The sequence below is a fragment of the Haliotis rufescens genome, unplaced genomic scaffold (assembly GCF_023055435.1).
Source record: "Haliotis rufescens isolate VD_foot unplaced genomic scaffold, xgHalRufe1.0.p SCAF_23, whole genome shotgun sequence".
NCBI lineage: Eukaryota > Metazoa > Mollusca > Gastropoda > Lepetellida > Haliotidae > Haliotis > Haliotis rufescens.
In genome coordinates this window covers 2690976-2706242 of record NW_025963924.1, presented here as the reverse complement: position 1 = coordinate 2706242, position 15267 = coordinate 2690976, and the positions used below count along the sequence as shown (strand labels likewise).

General features: G+C 40.5%; 1 long non-coding RNA gene across 1 annotated transcript in view; it reads left to right on the top strand.

Annotated features, from left to right (window-relative positions):
- Positions 1-14639, top strand: part of LOC124120682 — a 103753-nt gene extending 89114 nt beyond the window's left edge. The window contains exon 4 of the long non-coding RNA XR_007222755.1: positions 12448-14639. This is a non-coding gene — a long non-coding RNA (uncharacterized LOC124120682). The remainder of the gene's footprint in view (positions 1-12447) is intronic.
- Positions 14640-15267: the final 628 nt, after the last annotated feature.

Sequence of the window (15267 nt, the reverse complement as noted above, 5' to 3'; positions counted from 1 at the left end):
TAATAGTGAAATGTATGGCCCTATCTAACATTTAAATCAGTCCTTAGATTGCAACATTCTCCTGATAAAATACTGCTTTTACCATGTAAATAATGTCTTGAATAGATAAACAATTAGATAGTGTTACCATGTATCTTAATTTGACAAGATGCACAACTGTTTGCTGTCATTTGTATGTAATCAAATATTAAATAGAAGATTTCAAAACAAACAAAAATATTTTCAAATTGTGACCATGGTGACATGTATTTGTTCATTATCATGTGATTATTTCTCTTCATCTTGTCTCAGAATCATACAATAAAAGATGCAATGAAAGCTCCTTTGGTACAGAATTATCAGGATAATCGTATAAGGTTTGTCCAACAGGATATATGGCACAGTTGTTGTTTCGTACCTATATCAATTCTTGTAGAAATAAAGCAAACAGTTTAATATCCTGTGATCACAAGATTTTTATAAGGGGGAACCATTTGATTATATAATACAAAACAAGACATTCGTAAATCGTTTGTGACTATCGCGCACCTGGCGAATCATTAAACATCACCGTTTGTCTATCAAAAGACATAAAAAAACATTCCAAGATCAAGACATTTCTTCGAAGAATGTGTACCGTATTTGACGTAATAAGCGCCCAGGGCGCTCTCAAAATTAGAAATAGGGGGCTCTTTTTAGAATATTATTTGGTGGAAAAAACAGAGTTGAAAGATAGATTTTATGGTCTATGCTGACAGCCTGAAATGTTTATATACGAGAGATACATTTTTCCAGAATTTAATTGCCCATAATTAAGGGTGCATATAACACACAAGTGCGTATTATAGGCGAATAAATAAGTGTTGTGTACATTGATCAATCGGAAGGGGTGCTAATTGGTATTGTTCACTAGCCAATATATTAGCAAATGTTTCTGTGGGCGCTTATTACGTCGAATACGGTATATATATTTAACAAAAAATATTGTCCATTTTATTAAGTAATATATTCACTTTTAGTTTAAATATAAATGTAACAGCTTTTCATTAACATGTTTATATGAAATTACAATATTGACTATTACACACCAAAGAATGGTACAAATAAATATGTTGCAGGGACATCGAACAATAGTTATCATTGTAAATAATTCTAAGAATACTACCTCTATTACATCTTTGCCATAAATCCTGTATTTTGGCTTCAGTCATGCTAACGAAATTTTCAGATTTTCAACAGACCTCCTCTTCACTGCCAATTACACACAATCAGTTGTTCCCAATATAGCACTATAGCAACCCAAACTATGACGTGCGTAATGGTGGGAAACCTCACTTCTTTCCAACATCTAACCACTAGAGGTACCGTATATGCCCGAAGAATGTAGTAGGGTCACTATTTTAGTGACTTCTGATGTTAAAGCAGTGTCAACTTTGGGAATTTTTAAAGTCCAGGGAGGGTGTAACCCTTCGTAGTGACTTTCTGGAGGCTGAATGTCATCACAATTGTGACTTCGTATGAGTTATGTACTAATATCCCAGATGGCTTTAGTGAGGGATTTTTTTTAGCTAGGACTTGATCTCGGGTGTTTTTGTCTTGACATATCTTTTTAAACCAAAGGGTTTGATGTTCTTCCCAAGAACAATAATACTGCCTGCTCTCTTCTTAGTTTCAATGGAAGTTCTCCTGTTTCTACTTTTAGTGCTTCAAGTGAAGTACCTGTTACTGCACCTGTGGTTAGCATTAGGGCTTTGTATTGTATTCTGTTGAGGCGGCTCAAAACAGTATTTGATGCTGAGTGAAAGGCCTCACAACCATAGTTTATTTTTGATCTGATAAGTGATTTGTAGAAGTCCAGCTGAGTGTCCCTCGATGTGCCCCAAGATGTGCCTGAAATAGCTTGTAATACGTTCAGGTCTTTTTGACATCTGTTTTCCACATATTCTATGTTTGCACCAAGTGAGGTTTTGATCAAGGATCACCCCTAGAAATATTGTGGATTTGTCGAATTTGATTGGTTTGCCTTTTATGGAGACACAGAGTTTCATAGCATCTTTCCCCCTGCGTTTGAATAGAACTTCCACAGTTTTTTCACTTGAAAGGGTAAAACCCCATTTATTGCACCATTGATCTACTCAGTCCAGGGCTGACTCGAGTTTTTTTTATTTGTGATATATGCTTTACCAATATTACTCCGTCATCAGTGAATTTAGAAGTTTGGGTAGGAGAGTTGCATGATCAAAAACATCATTGATCATGATGTTAGACAGGGTTGGGCTTATAAAGCTGCCTTGTGGCGTGCCACTGTCCAGTGACAGGATCAGATTGATCGATTGTTCCAAACAGCAACCCAAGCTATGACATGCATAATGGCGGGAAACCTCACTTCTTTCCAACATCTAACCACTAAGTAAAGTACTTACAGTACTGTAAATGAATTGGGGAGGTGGGTGGGAGTACTTCTGATGTAATAGAGGTAGTATTCTTAGAATTATTAACAATGATAACTATTTTTGATAATTCTTGTGAATCCTCTACCTTTATTACATCTTTGCCAGAATATGCCAGAGGGTTCCGGTGGGATCTGCCTCTAGTAACTCACTGTGTAATTGACAGTAATCCTCTTCTTGGAACCATTTAATCACTGATTCTAATCAGATAATTTCCTTCTGAAATTTCTCTTGAGGAAATGCATCAGAATGCATCAAGAATCAGTCAAATACATGATACTTTCACTAGAATTACCGTTATATTCTATTTCTACCAAATGACGTCATTTCTTGTTGAAAATGGATTTGTGACTCTATTTCTGGTGCTGACTTCACTTCCAGGTCTGACCTTACTTCCGGTTGTGACGTCACTTCTGGTTTGTCACTTCCCTTTTATTGGATAATGACATCTCTTATGGTCTATTTCTATCAAAAGATGTCATTTCCTGATTAGATGGACCTTGTACTGCTATTTCCAGTGCTGACATCACTTTCAGTTCTGACCTCACTTCAGGTTTCTATCTCTTCCGACTCTGACCTCACTTCCGATCATCTGCACCTAGTTCTTGAAGCACTTGATACTCTAGGTGATCCTAATCCATCCTACACCAAATAGACAGGATAATCAAGGGTGCTGATGCTGCTGGTGTCGGATCCAGATCTTTGCAGTAACAGTATGGTGTCCTAGCTGGGGAGTATGGCCTTGCGGTACCCTGATGGCCGTGTCGCATGGGAGGGTAAAGCTTGGAGCTTCTACCCGGTATGGTCATCTGGGGTAGGCCGTACAGCTGTGGCTGTGACCTGAACAGATGGTTGTCCCCCATGCAGCCTCTTGGCCGAAGGACTCTTCTTAGCCAATACTGTTTGCTTCTTTTTTAGCATCTCCATGTCTTGAGTTATAGCTGAGAAGCGGGACTCAAACATCGACTCTTTCTGCTGTTTGAAGAGCTGTTCTGTCATGTTCATAGAGAATGCAGAAGTAGATTCATTCGCCAGAGTAGGTGGTAGAGGTGTAGTGACAGTGTCAGAGGCTAAGTCTGAGTCAATAGCCGCAATCACGTCCACTTTCTTCTTAGCAGCTTCTCTTCTTCTAGCTTTAGTCAAGGCTTCAGCTAGTTTGTTGAAGGCCTTCTTAGACACAGTAGAGCACTGATCGCATCTTGCCTCTTCAGTGACACTATACACTTTGTATAGGTTACAAATACCATTTGTCATTTGATTCTAAAATTATGAGGAATTCTAGGATGTATGTATCACAGCAGAGTGTGAAAAATATGTGATGTAATAGACGTCTCAAAACCAGCATACATGAAACATGATTTTGTAAACACTATCCAATAAGGTGTAAAGTTCACTAAGGCGTGCGTGTTTGCGTATTTTCCCAAACATTCTAAACGATTCTAGGGTTATCGGCAATGTTTTGGAATGATCATTGGTGATATGATAAAAAGAAAGAAACCTGTGATCACTGATATGCTTTTTTTAAAAGTCATTTCTCTGAGTAAATATACAAAATTTAGATTTCAAAACATACTGTAAATAATGCTGTGAACGGTGATTTTTAGAAATGTGTCGACCCATGAAGATCCAGGTAGAATATGTCTTAAGCAATCCATTCTTACTGTAAAAGGCGACCATGCTGGTCGTAAGAGGCGACTAATGGGATTGGCTGGTCAAGCTTACTGACTTGGTTGATCAAATGTGTGGATCAATGCTCATGATGTCAATCACTGGATTGTCTGGTCAGACTTGATTATTTACAGACCGCTTTCATATAGCTGGAATATTGCTGAGTGCAGCGTTAAACAACAAACAAAGTAATGTGTCAAAAATTGCGAGATTTACAATGTGCCTAATTTACAGAGGTCATTTTCAGTAATTTTGCTTTGGCTAAAAGGACAGTGGATGATATCACGGTAAAGGGAATTTCCCATAGAATTCAAAACAGTGAAGTGTATTTGTGTGCATGATTATGCTGACTTATATTCGACTTCAAAGTGAGGGTTGAAGAGGAGGGACATATATATGTCCCCCTGGCATTCAGAGGGTTAACAACTGACACCTGGACCAGTTGCACTTTATATTGACATATCACTGTGACATGCCACTTTCTAGATAACACATTCACATGCCTGTTTCTCGATAACAGTCACATGCCACTTTCTAGATAACACAGTCACATGCCACTTTCTAGATAACACATAGTCACATGCCACTTTCTAGATAACACTTTGCAATGTGGTCCTTGCTATGATCACTTCAAAAAAAAATCCCTAGTTATTAAAAATTCAGGAAAGTAGGTTTTTCTTCATGAATATTTGTCACATTTTGAGCTTGACATTTTGAAAGATTTAGTCTCAGATATCAGGAAATTGTGTTTTTGGCAGTTTATATTTCAATATGGGAGTTGAGGGACAAGTCATTTATCGTGTTTATTTTTTTGTTAGTTTGTTTATTTATTTAAATTCTTTTAAGGGTAGAGACTATTCATCGACAACATATCAGATACCCAAATGTAAAGATTGGCGACACTCACTACAGCCTGTAGGTAATCAGATCTGGGTCGTGCACAACTCAGAGCAAGTGGCATGAGCAATGATTCACAAGATCAAAGTACAGACACAAACAATCAACAAGGTCAGGTTATGACCACCAGCTTGTCTGACAAGAATTGTGTACTGGCAATCTTTTCACAAGACTTTGTCAGGTACAAATTAAATATCTACCATCTGTCACAACAGCACTGATATCTAGAGACAGCTCACTTTTTCACAACCAGTATTGTGACACCGATACTGATGGATTATACATGTCAAGATAAGAACAGTGGTACGTAAATATACTGAACAGCATTGAAAACGCACCAGCAATAAATCTTGAAATATTACAAAAACAACTTGAGCAATGACCGATTTTGATTAGAACAGACATAGACGGATTATTAAGAAAGACGACAAAGGAAACAGGAATACCACACTGAAATTACAATTACATCATCAGTGTAAGGAAGACACATAGGGTTAAAATGAAAAGTCAATATCTGGTGTGTCCGCCAATGGCAGCAACACAGGCCAAGCAACGTCTTCTCATTGATCGAATAAGTTGGCGAATAGTGTTCTGAGGCATTCCACTCTTGACGTAGTGTATCTTCAAGTTCTCTCAGGTTCTGTACTTGCGGACGAGGTGAGAGGCGTTGACCCAGGTAATCCCATAGATGTTCAATTGGCGATAGATCGGGTGACAGGGCTGGCCATGGAAGCAGAGGCACATTATTGTTCGCTAGGTACTGTGTTGAAACACGTGCTGTGTGCACTCTTGCATTATCTTGCTGGAAGGTCTGCATATCCTGGTGCTGATGAAAGAATGGGATGAAGTGATTTGCCAATATGTTATTCCTATAGTAAAGGGCATTAACTCTTCCACGACAAACATGGAGCTCTGTTCGATGGTTATGACTGATGCCGCCCCACACCATGACACTCCCTCCACCCATCAATCTGTCTGTACAACGCAGTCATTGTGGTAACGTTCTCCACGTCGACGCCACACCCGCAGTCGAGCGTCAGCATTCCGTAAATGAAAACGGGACTCATCAGAGAACTGCACACCATGCCACTGCCGCAATCTCCAATGACTATGCCTTTTGGCCCAACCCAGATGATATTTTGGATGTCGATCAGTGAGTATGGGTCCAACATATGGACGTTGAGCACGTAGTCCTGCTGAGCGGAGACGTCGACATACGGTGTCAGCACTGATCAATTCCGTCGGCCTTGTACGGTTGCTGCAGTCCTGGTAGCCGGAAGTGTACGATCACGAAGATGCCGACGAACAATATGGCGATCCTGACATGGTGTAGTTACATGACGTTGACCCGGACGTGGTCGATCTCTGGTGGTTCTTGTCTGCTGGTATCTGCTCAGTAGCCTGAGGACTGTTGAATGATGGCATTGAAACCGTTGTGCAACGACTCTACTTAACGTACCAACTTGAAGCATGCCAAAGGCACGTTCACGTTCCTCTGCTGTTAATCTTGGAATTTCTTGTGTCAGTACCCTTTACGTCTGCAGCAACAAGTGATGTGGCTTTTAAAAGTCTGTCTTTTATAGCCCTATTCTGCGTGCTTCCCATGAAACAAAACACGTTTTCCATGATGTGCACGCAATTTGTTGCGTTTTGGCGATTTCGCTCACAAAAAAAATAGGAATGTGTTTTGACGAGCTGTTCTTCTTCATGCTTCGTCCAGAACGTTGTATATTACTCATTCACTTATTATCCCCCGCCGCGCGAAAGCGCGAAGCGGGGGATATAGTATTCACGACCGTCCGTCCGTCCGTCCGTCCGTCCGTACGTCCCACCTGTTTGTTGCCGCGATATCTCAAGAACTAAACACTGGATTGTCTTCATATTTGGAACTATGGTGTATATACAGACTCCGCAGACACCAGTCGGTTTTGGTGACCTTGACCCCATTTTCAAGGTCACAGCAGGCATATCTGCATTTGGAGTTGGAAAACGGTGTTGCCGCGATATCTCAAGAACTAAACACTGGATTGTCTTCATATTTGGAACTATGGTGTATATACAGACTCCGCAGACACCAGTCGGTTTTGGTGACCTTGATCCCATTTTCAAGGTCACAGCAGACAAATCTGCTTTTAGAGTTGGAAAACGGTGTTGCCGCGATATCTCAAGAACTAAACACTGGATTGTCTTCATATTTGGAACTATGGTGTATATACAGACTCCGCAGACACCAGTCGGTTTTGGTGACCTTGATCCCATTTTCAAGGTCACAGCAGACAAATCTGCTTTTAGAGTTGGAAAACGGTGTTGCCGCGATATCTCAAGAACTAAACACTGGATTGTCTTCATATTTGGAACTATGGTGTATATACAGACTCCGCAGACACCAGTCGGTTTTGGTGACCTTGATCCCATTTTCAAGGTCACAGCAGGCAAATCTGCTTCTGGAGTTGGAAAACGGTGTTGCCGCGATATCTCAAGAACTAAATACTGGATTGTCTTCATATTTGGAACTATGGTGTATATACAGACACCGCAGACACCAGTCGGTTTTGGTGACCTTGACCCCATTGTCAAGGTCACAGCAGGCAAATCTGCTTTTGGAGTTGGAAAACGGTGTTGCCGCGATATCTCAAGAACTAATCGCTGGATTGTCTTCATATTTGGAACTATAGTGTATATACAGACACCGCATACACCTGTCAGATTTGGTGACCTTGACCCCATTTTCAAGGTCACAGCAGGCAAATCTGTTTTTGGAGTTGGAAAACGGTGTTGCCACAATATCTCAAGAACTAATCGCTGGATTGTCTTCATATTTGGTACTATGGTGTACAGGCGGGGGATATTTCGTCACTCTGTGACAAATACTTGTTTATTTTCATATGACTTAAGCCCGGATAAAAATACATCCATTTTCATAGTGGTGCGTTTTCAATGCTGTTCAGTATATATCTAAAACGGATTTAATTGGTATTTTATTCTCTCCATTCAAAGCAGGGGAACATGAAATATAAATGTAAGGATCGTCAGAAAAAGATCAGCTTTGAAAATTGCCTGCCAGAGATGGAACGATTTTGGAACCAAAACCTAACAGCCAACACACCTAAAACATTGCTTGTGGACCATGTGATTACTCCATGTACGTGGGGAGGGGGTTCCTTTCTTGATTTTGACACGTCAGTGAAAGGTCATCAAGTCGCTCTGAGACATTAGCATTGCTGATTTTCATTATCCATAGTAACACGTAAGCTTTCTACTCTTGTTTTTTATGCAGTATTTCAGATCAGATTGGGTATGCATCGTCTATTACGTGATGAATGACTAATGGATATTGGCATGCTTCAAACTGGTAGAACCCAGGGAGAGCTTGGCAATATGTTGAATGTGTCTCAGTCTGTGGTTTGCAGACTTTGGACCAGGTTTCAGCAGACACAAAATGTTAATGATCGGCCCCACACAGGGCACCCTAGGTCAACACAACAATTCAAGGATCGTTTAATCAGATACCAGGCTTTAAGAATCAAGTCCAAACAGACAATCATATGAGGGGTGTTCATTAAAGATTTCCCCTGACCCACTTCCAATGGACCTAGTGGAATGAAACTTGACATAGGTATTAGTCTTTCTCCACATAGGAACCACCAACAGTTACACACTTCTCCCATGGTTTTATGCAACTATGGAGATCTCGCTTGTAAAAGCCTTCATTTTGCGTCTCAAACCCTGACTTGACTTCAGAAATCAGTGTTTCATCATCTGTGAAACGTTTTCCCTTTCAAAAATGACTTCATGGTTTGAAAAAGGTGGAAGTCAGATATGGTGCAAGGTCAGGAGAGTAAGGAGGATGTGGAAGGATTTCATAGCCACAGGACTGCGCTTCTGTCTGGGCAACATGAGAGTTGTGTACTGGAGCATTGTCTTGCAGGAAACGGACACCCTTGGTCAGCATGCCACGCCTCTTAAGCTTGATAGCGACCCGCAATTTCCCCAGCAGTGAAGCATAATAAGCTCCTGTAATTGTGGTACCCTTTGCCAAGAAATCCATCATCACTACTCCATGCTGGTCCCAAAACACCGTGAGCATGACCTTGCCTGCAGAGGGTTGGACACGTGCCTTCTTTGGGGGGGGGTGACTCCACATGCTTCCATTGCATTGACTGAACTTTAGTCTCAGGATCATAGTGATAGACCCATGTTTCATCCTGTGTGATAACTCTGTCAAAAAAGTTTGCCTGTTTTATTTGGCATATGTCCAAAAGATCCTTTGAGCAATTGACTCGTTCCTGCTTTTGGAAAGGTGTGAGCAACCTGGGAATCCATCGTGAAGACACCTTATGCATGTTCAAATTGTCATGGATGATTTTTTCCACAGACCCTACACTGATCTTGACATCTTGTGCTAACTGGCGAACAGTTAAACGTCCGCCCGCCAAAATGGCGGGCTCTACTTGATGGATAGTGTCCTCATCAATGCCTGAATGGGGGCGACCAAGAATGGCAGCTGTTTCCACAGATGTCCGACCACACTTGAACTGGCGATGCCAGTGTTTAACAACGTCATATGATGGGGCATCTTCCCCATAAGTTGCTTTCATTTCATTGAAAGTTTCTTTTGGTGTGCGACCTTTCAAATATAAAAACCTAATCACTGCTCGGTATTCTACTGCCTCCATTGTCACACCCTACTCGATCATAACACCTGTAAAAGTGGTAAGATTAATAGTTCGGTGCTGCAAATTCAGACATAACCCATAGATGCATGTATCATTACACATGTGAAATTTCAACCAAATATGATAACCCTAAGTGGTTTAGGGGAAATCTTTAATGAACACCCCTCGTATCACTGTTCACATGTGCCAGGCCACCGGAGTTCAATTTACTGGACAGACAATTACAAAACATCTGTATGGAGCTAATCTGCATGCTCTGCAACCAAGTGTTGTACCACCGTTAACAAATCAACACATTCCAGCCAGACACCAATGGTGGTAGATCTTAGAAACAGGTCTAGTGTAATGTCCTTCTGGATATTGGTGGATGTGTCTGGAGGCGTCTTGACGAATGTCATGCAACATCAAAGTAAGATGACAGATTTGGGGGTGGGTCTGTAATGATATGGAGTGGGATCACTATGATAGACTGGACAGTTTTACTGAGAAATTAAACTGGCGTCGGTGCACCATACTAGTCCACGTTTTGTCTTTCAAGATAATAAAGCTTGTGCCCACTGTACACATATTTTAACTGACAACCTCCAGAAGGAAACCATCACCAGAATGCAATGGCCAGCCATGACTCCTGACCTTTTCACCATAGACCATGTCCTGGACTGAACTGGAGGGCATGCTGCCAGAGGAGTGGACGAGATTCCTTCAAAATGTCATTTGAAGATTAATTAGGACCATGCCACTAAGTTCACATATTATATATAAATGTTAGATCAATAATGGGGCCCACGTGGTATAAGTAGGTTAGTGCCCTGTCCGGCCTCAAGCATTGAAATTCCATATTGTCCTTGTGTAGATCGGTAACCTATATTTATACCACTACAATGTGTGAAGTCCATAGTTTGGGCAGATTGTTATACTTTGTAACAACGCCGCATATGTAAAATACTGAGGTTGGATGACTCGATTCAGAAGACTTGGGAGGGAGTCTTGGTTCATTGTTTAGAATTGTCGCCCACTTGGTCAATCTCATTAAAATCAGATCTTAGTTCTCGCTGCCGCTAACAAAGATCTGAGGACATCCCATTACGGGTCATGACGACCTTTCGCGAATTTTGACAGACGACTGAAATGACATCAGCAAAGTCAACATCAGCCAATTAGACAGAAGCTTTCTCAAGCTTTACGGCACTCATTTCAACCTAGCGAATTCCATTTTTGTCTACGCTTGAAAAATATTGACACAGTTCTCGATTAATATTTTGAAAACAGAAATAGAACATTCCATAATGTCTAATATATGGTTGAGAGTGTATGACAGTGCTTCCTACGTACTGTACAATGCGTCCTCCGTTAAAATGTTTATCCCACGGAACCGAGAGATAGACGATAATTTTGACGGAATCAGTCGTACAGGCCGTAACTGTCGTTCAGAATACTCCGTATTAACGATTTCGAGGTTGCATTGATTAGAAAATACATTCTGACTGTCACTTTCATGATCTGGTAAGTGACGCTTTGATTGGTCGGATGAAAGGTCGTTCTGATGTGACCTGTAATGGGATGTCCTCAGATCTTTGTTTAGTGGCAGCGAGAACATAGATCTGATTTTAATGAGATTGCCCACTTGGTATACATTATAGAACATACCTCAGTCCCAGGAATATTCTAAAGAATTTATCGTGTTTTATACTTCACAAAATGAGTGAGGTATCTTTGATCTTGTAATGACATAATTTTAGTTGATAGCGCTTCAAATTTCAATGAGCTTAGCATATTAAGTTTTTTGTTGTTTGTTATACTCTGCAACATTCCATCTATATCAAGACAGCCTGTATTCCAGTAATTGATGTTGTGATCCAGGCAATTGGTGTACGATGACATGCAATGAACCAAGTCACCAAGTCTGACCACCTGACCCATTAAGTTGCCTTTTATGACAAGCATAATTTACTGGAGAGAATCGATAACTTATTCCGGCTTTGAGTTGTTGATCAGCTGAAAGCCCTCACTCTTGCCCATGACATATAATAACCTTCCCGAATCAGTAAGAGAGCCCGAAACAACAGCGTATTGGTCACAGGGTTTTACATCCATATGGATGATTTCTAGTAACAATGACTAGAAATAGGACGTCTTGAAAAAATTGGAAACATAGTGTATTGTGTATATATTTTTAACTGTAGATGAACTCACAGTTCAGTGAGTTTTTAACTGTACAATTAAGTATCATATTCTAACCTAAATATATATCAACTACATACTATGTTAGAGTAATGGCAAGTAAATGTGATTGTTTGATAGGAGTGATAGATGTATCTGGGTGCATTTTATAAATGCAAAGAGAAAACATCTTTATTAGATTCTGTTATTTATTTGATTATGTTGTAATTCCATTGTTTCAGGATAATGTACTAAGTATACATATGCACAATAAACATCATCAGCATCACACCCTACTGCTGTATGTTGTCATTAGTGGTGAGTGAGTGAGTTTGGTTTTACGCCGCTTTTTGCAATATTCCAGCAATATCACGGCGGGGGACACCAGAAATGGGCTTCACACATTGTACCCATGTCGGGATTCGAACCCAGGTCTTCGGAGTGACGAGCGAACGCTTTAACCACTAGGCTACCCTACTGCTGTATGTTGTCATTAGGGAGTCTACCACTATTGGTCCAAATTTAGTAGCATTGTTGCATATATGTGCCACATATTACAAAATATACAACCTGGTAAAACTAGTTATTGATACAGACATGTTTCTGAATACTTGCAGATGTTCAGGCAACTGCAAAGAGAAATAGGATGACAGACGAGGAGCCTTAATTGGAGGATTAATTGACCAAGCGAGCCTGTTGTACAATTCTCTACCATCAGTTATCACGTACAACCCTGCGACGGTGAGACCATCAACTCCTCAGATGTGAAGGATGTCACTTCTATTCAAACTGTACCCAAACAGTCAACTGTTTGTGTGGGGTACACCCCATCCCTGTGACAAGAAGCTGTAGAGTGTGAGGAGAAGATACTCATGAAGAAGGAACTGAATAATCTCATTGTAGTTACTCACTGAAGAGTGACAAAGTCACTTCCAAAACACCAGGGGAGGTAAGCCTGTTGTGGAAGACGTACCTCAAACTATGGTAATCAGCTCTTACAAAGGTGTTGTCAAGGACATCACTGACACTGCCCAGAATGAACTACAATTGCAGCAACTTTGTAGTGTACATTATACAACTACAAGCATTGTTTGCTACCTATCTGATTCAGATAAAAACAAGTGATAACTCTGTAGCTCAGCTATAGGTATGGAGCACAGACAGTCACTTTGTCATATTTAATCTGATAACGTTGTGTCCATGCATCTCTTAAATCAAAAGGTTTATCTTTATAGCAGTGTTAACATTGGTTCACTTCCTAGAACATAAAGTGCTGATATTTTCAGGTTTGGTAATAACATACAAGAATGTCCTATCAAAAAATCATTACAATGTTTGAAAGCCATTTGTGTCTTGTGAAATAACCATATGTATTATGCGTTGAACTAACCCTGATGCTCATAATATTCAAGTACCTGCTGAGGGGAGATAACTCTAATCCTACATCTATAAGTAATACTGTGTTCATTTTAATAAATGATATCTTGCCCATGCGATCATTTGAAATGTGAGGTAGAAGTAAACTGATTGAGTTAAAAATATATGTGGGCCATTTCTCATACCTTAAATTGAGCTATTTAATTTTGCTAAGTTGTTTTTCTGTGCCAATATTATACCAGCGCAGAGACCGTATAATGAGATATGGTCTCTGGTTATCTGTTAAGGTTTGAAGACATAAAAATGTACCTGATGCTGAAAGTTTTGTTCTTATTATCTAACAAAAGGTTGCAAGTTTATTGAGGATGAACTTACTACATGTCGTACCTACATGGAAGCGGTAGTGGCCTACTCCTCTCAAAACTGTTAATAGTTATGTGGTTGCACTGCAAACATGCTTTGTTGTTGGGACATATGGGTCAATAGCCTGTAATGTCTGTTTGACTGTCGAATGTAACGTGTATATTTCCCTCTGACAAAAGGTGAAGAAAACGCAGTGTGTAAACAGACATAGATATAGTTGCAAAAGACATTAAAATCATATCTTAGTTCTTGCTACCACTGAACAAAGTGGTTGCAAGAAATCAGACCTAATTTTAATGAGATTGAGCACCCCCAGAAATGATTCAGTGACTAATGAAACAAATGCTTGATTGAAATTTCTGACAAAATGAGCTGCAATGAATGAATGTCATCGGTAAGGACAACCCTCTGACAATAAGAAACCACCACCATTGTAGAGAATACTGCACGTGCATGCCACGGCGAGCTCTAACATCAAACAGGAACACTCACATCCTTTTGATGGAACACCATTCTTGTCATAATCACCACTGCCATTACAGTTGAAATTAATGGTGACAATACAATTCGTTATCTCAGGGGGTGCTTAACTTTTTTCAAGGAGTATATATCAAGCCTTATGAAATACTTCCATTCAAAAACAAACATACTAGACACTAGGGGCCTACATTTTTCTTTCTTTCTTTGCACTTAAAAGAAACGCTCGACACATTTTGTCACTGCTACTGGCCCTCACCCGCCATTTCTTACGTAAGAACAGGATTAGAGGATGAGGTAGGATATAAGCCCTTTACTTGACTCACTGAAAATATCAAATTCATAGTTTTGGACAACTTTGCCAGACTGTAATAAGCAAATCTGGACCAGACAATCCAGTGATTGACATTTTGAGCATCACTCCATGCAATTGGGGTACGATGACATGCATCAACCAAGTCGGCAAGTTTGACAACCCAATCACATTAGTCACTACTTCACATCTCTCAGGGGGCACAGATGGCCCAGTTGTCTAAGGGGCCACATTTCGCTGTGCAGAGTTGTGTCCATTGGGCACACCAGAATTGTGGTGTGATTGTGGGTTCGAGTCCCAGTTCGCTCCAATTATGTTTCTAGGTTTGTCAGCACCTAGACACCCTTGCTCCTAGGTTTCACGGAAGTGGTAACGTCTGGGACCTGCATCACTTCAGGCTTTCCTCCCACATTAAGCTGAAATGACATCATATAATACTGTCCTCCAAAGCTGCATTAAACCCATCTCACTCATACCTCTCAAGACCCGTGAAGATCTGGTGTAGATCTTCAGCAACCCATGCTTGCCGTAATACGCGACTATGCTTGTAAAAGGCGACTAACGGGATCGGGTGGTCAGACTTGCTGACTTGGTTGATGCATGTCATTGATCCCACATTGCGAGGATTGATGCTCATGATATCAATCACTGGATTGTCTGGTCCAGACTCGATTATTTACAGACCGCCGTCATATAGCTGGAATATTGCTGAGTGCGGCGTTAAACAACAAACCAACCAACCATACCTCTCAATGTGACACAGATGATATGATGATAAGATACCACAGATGAAGTAAATTTCACATACCACATACCTGGGAGAATGAGTGACATAATGCAGCTTCATCATGGCTGTACAAATATCAAGTCTGAGACAGACAAACCAGTGGTTAATGCTGTGAGCAAC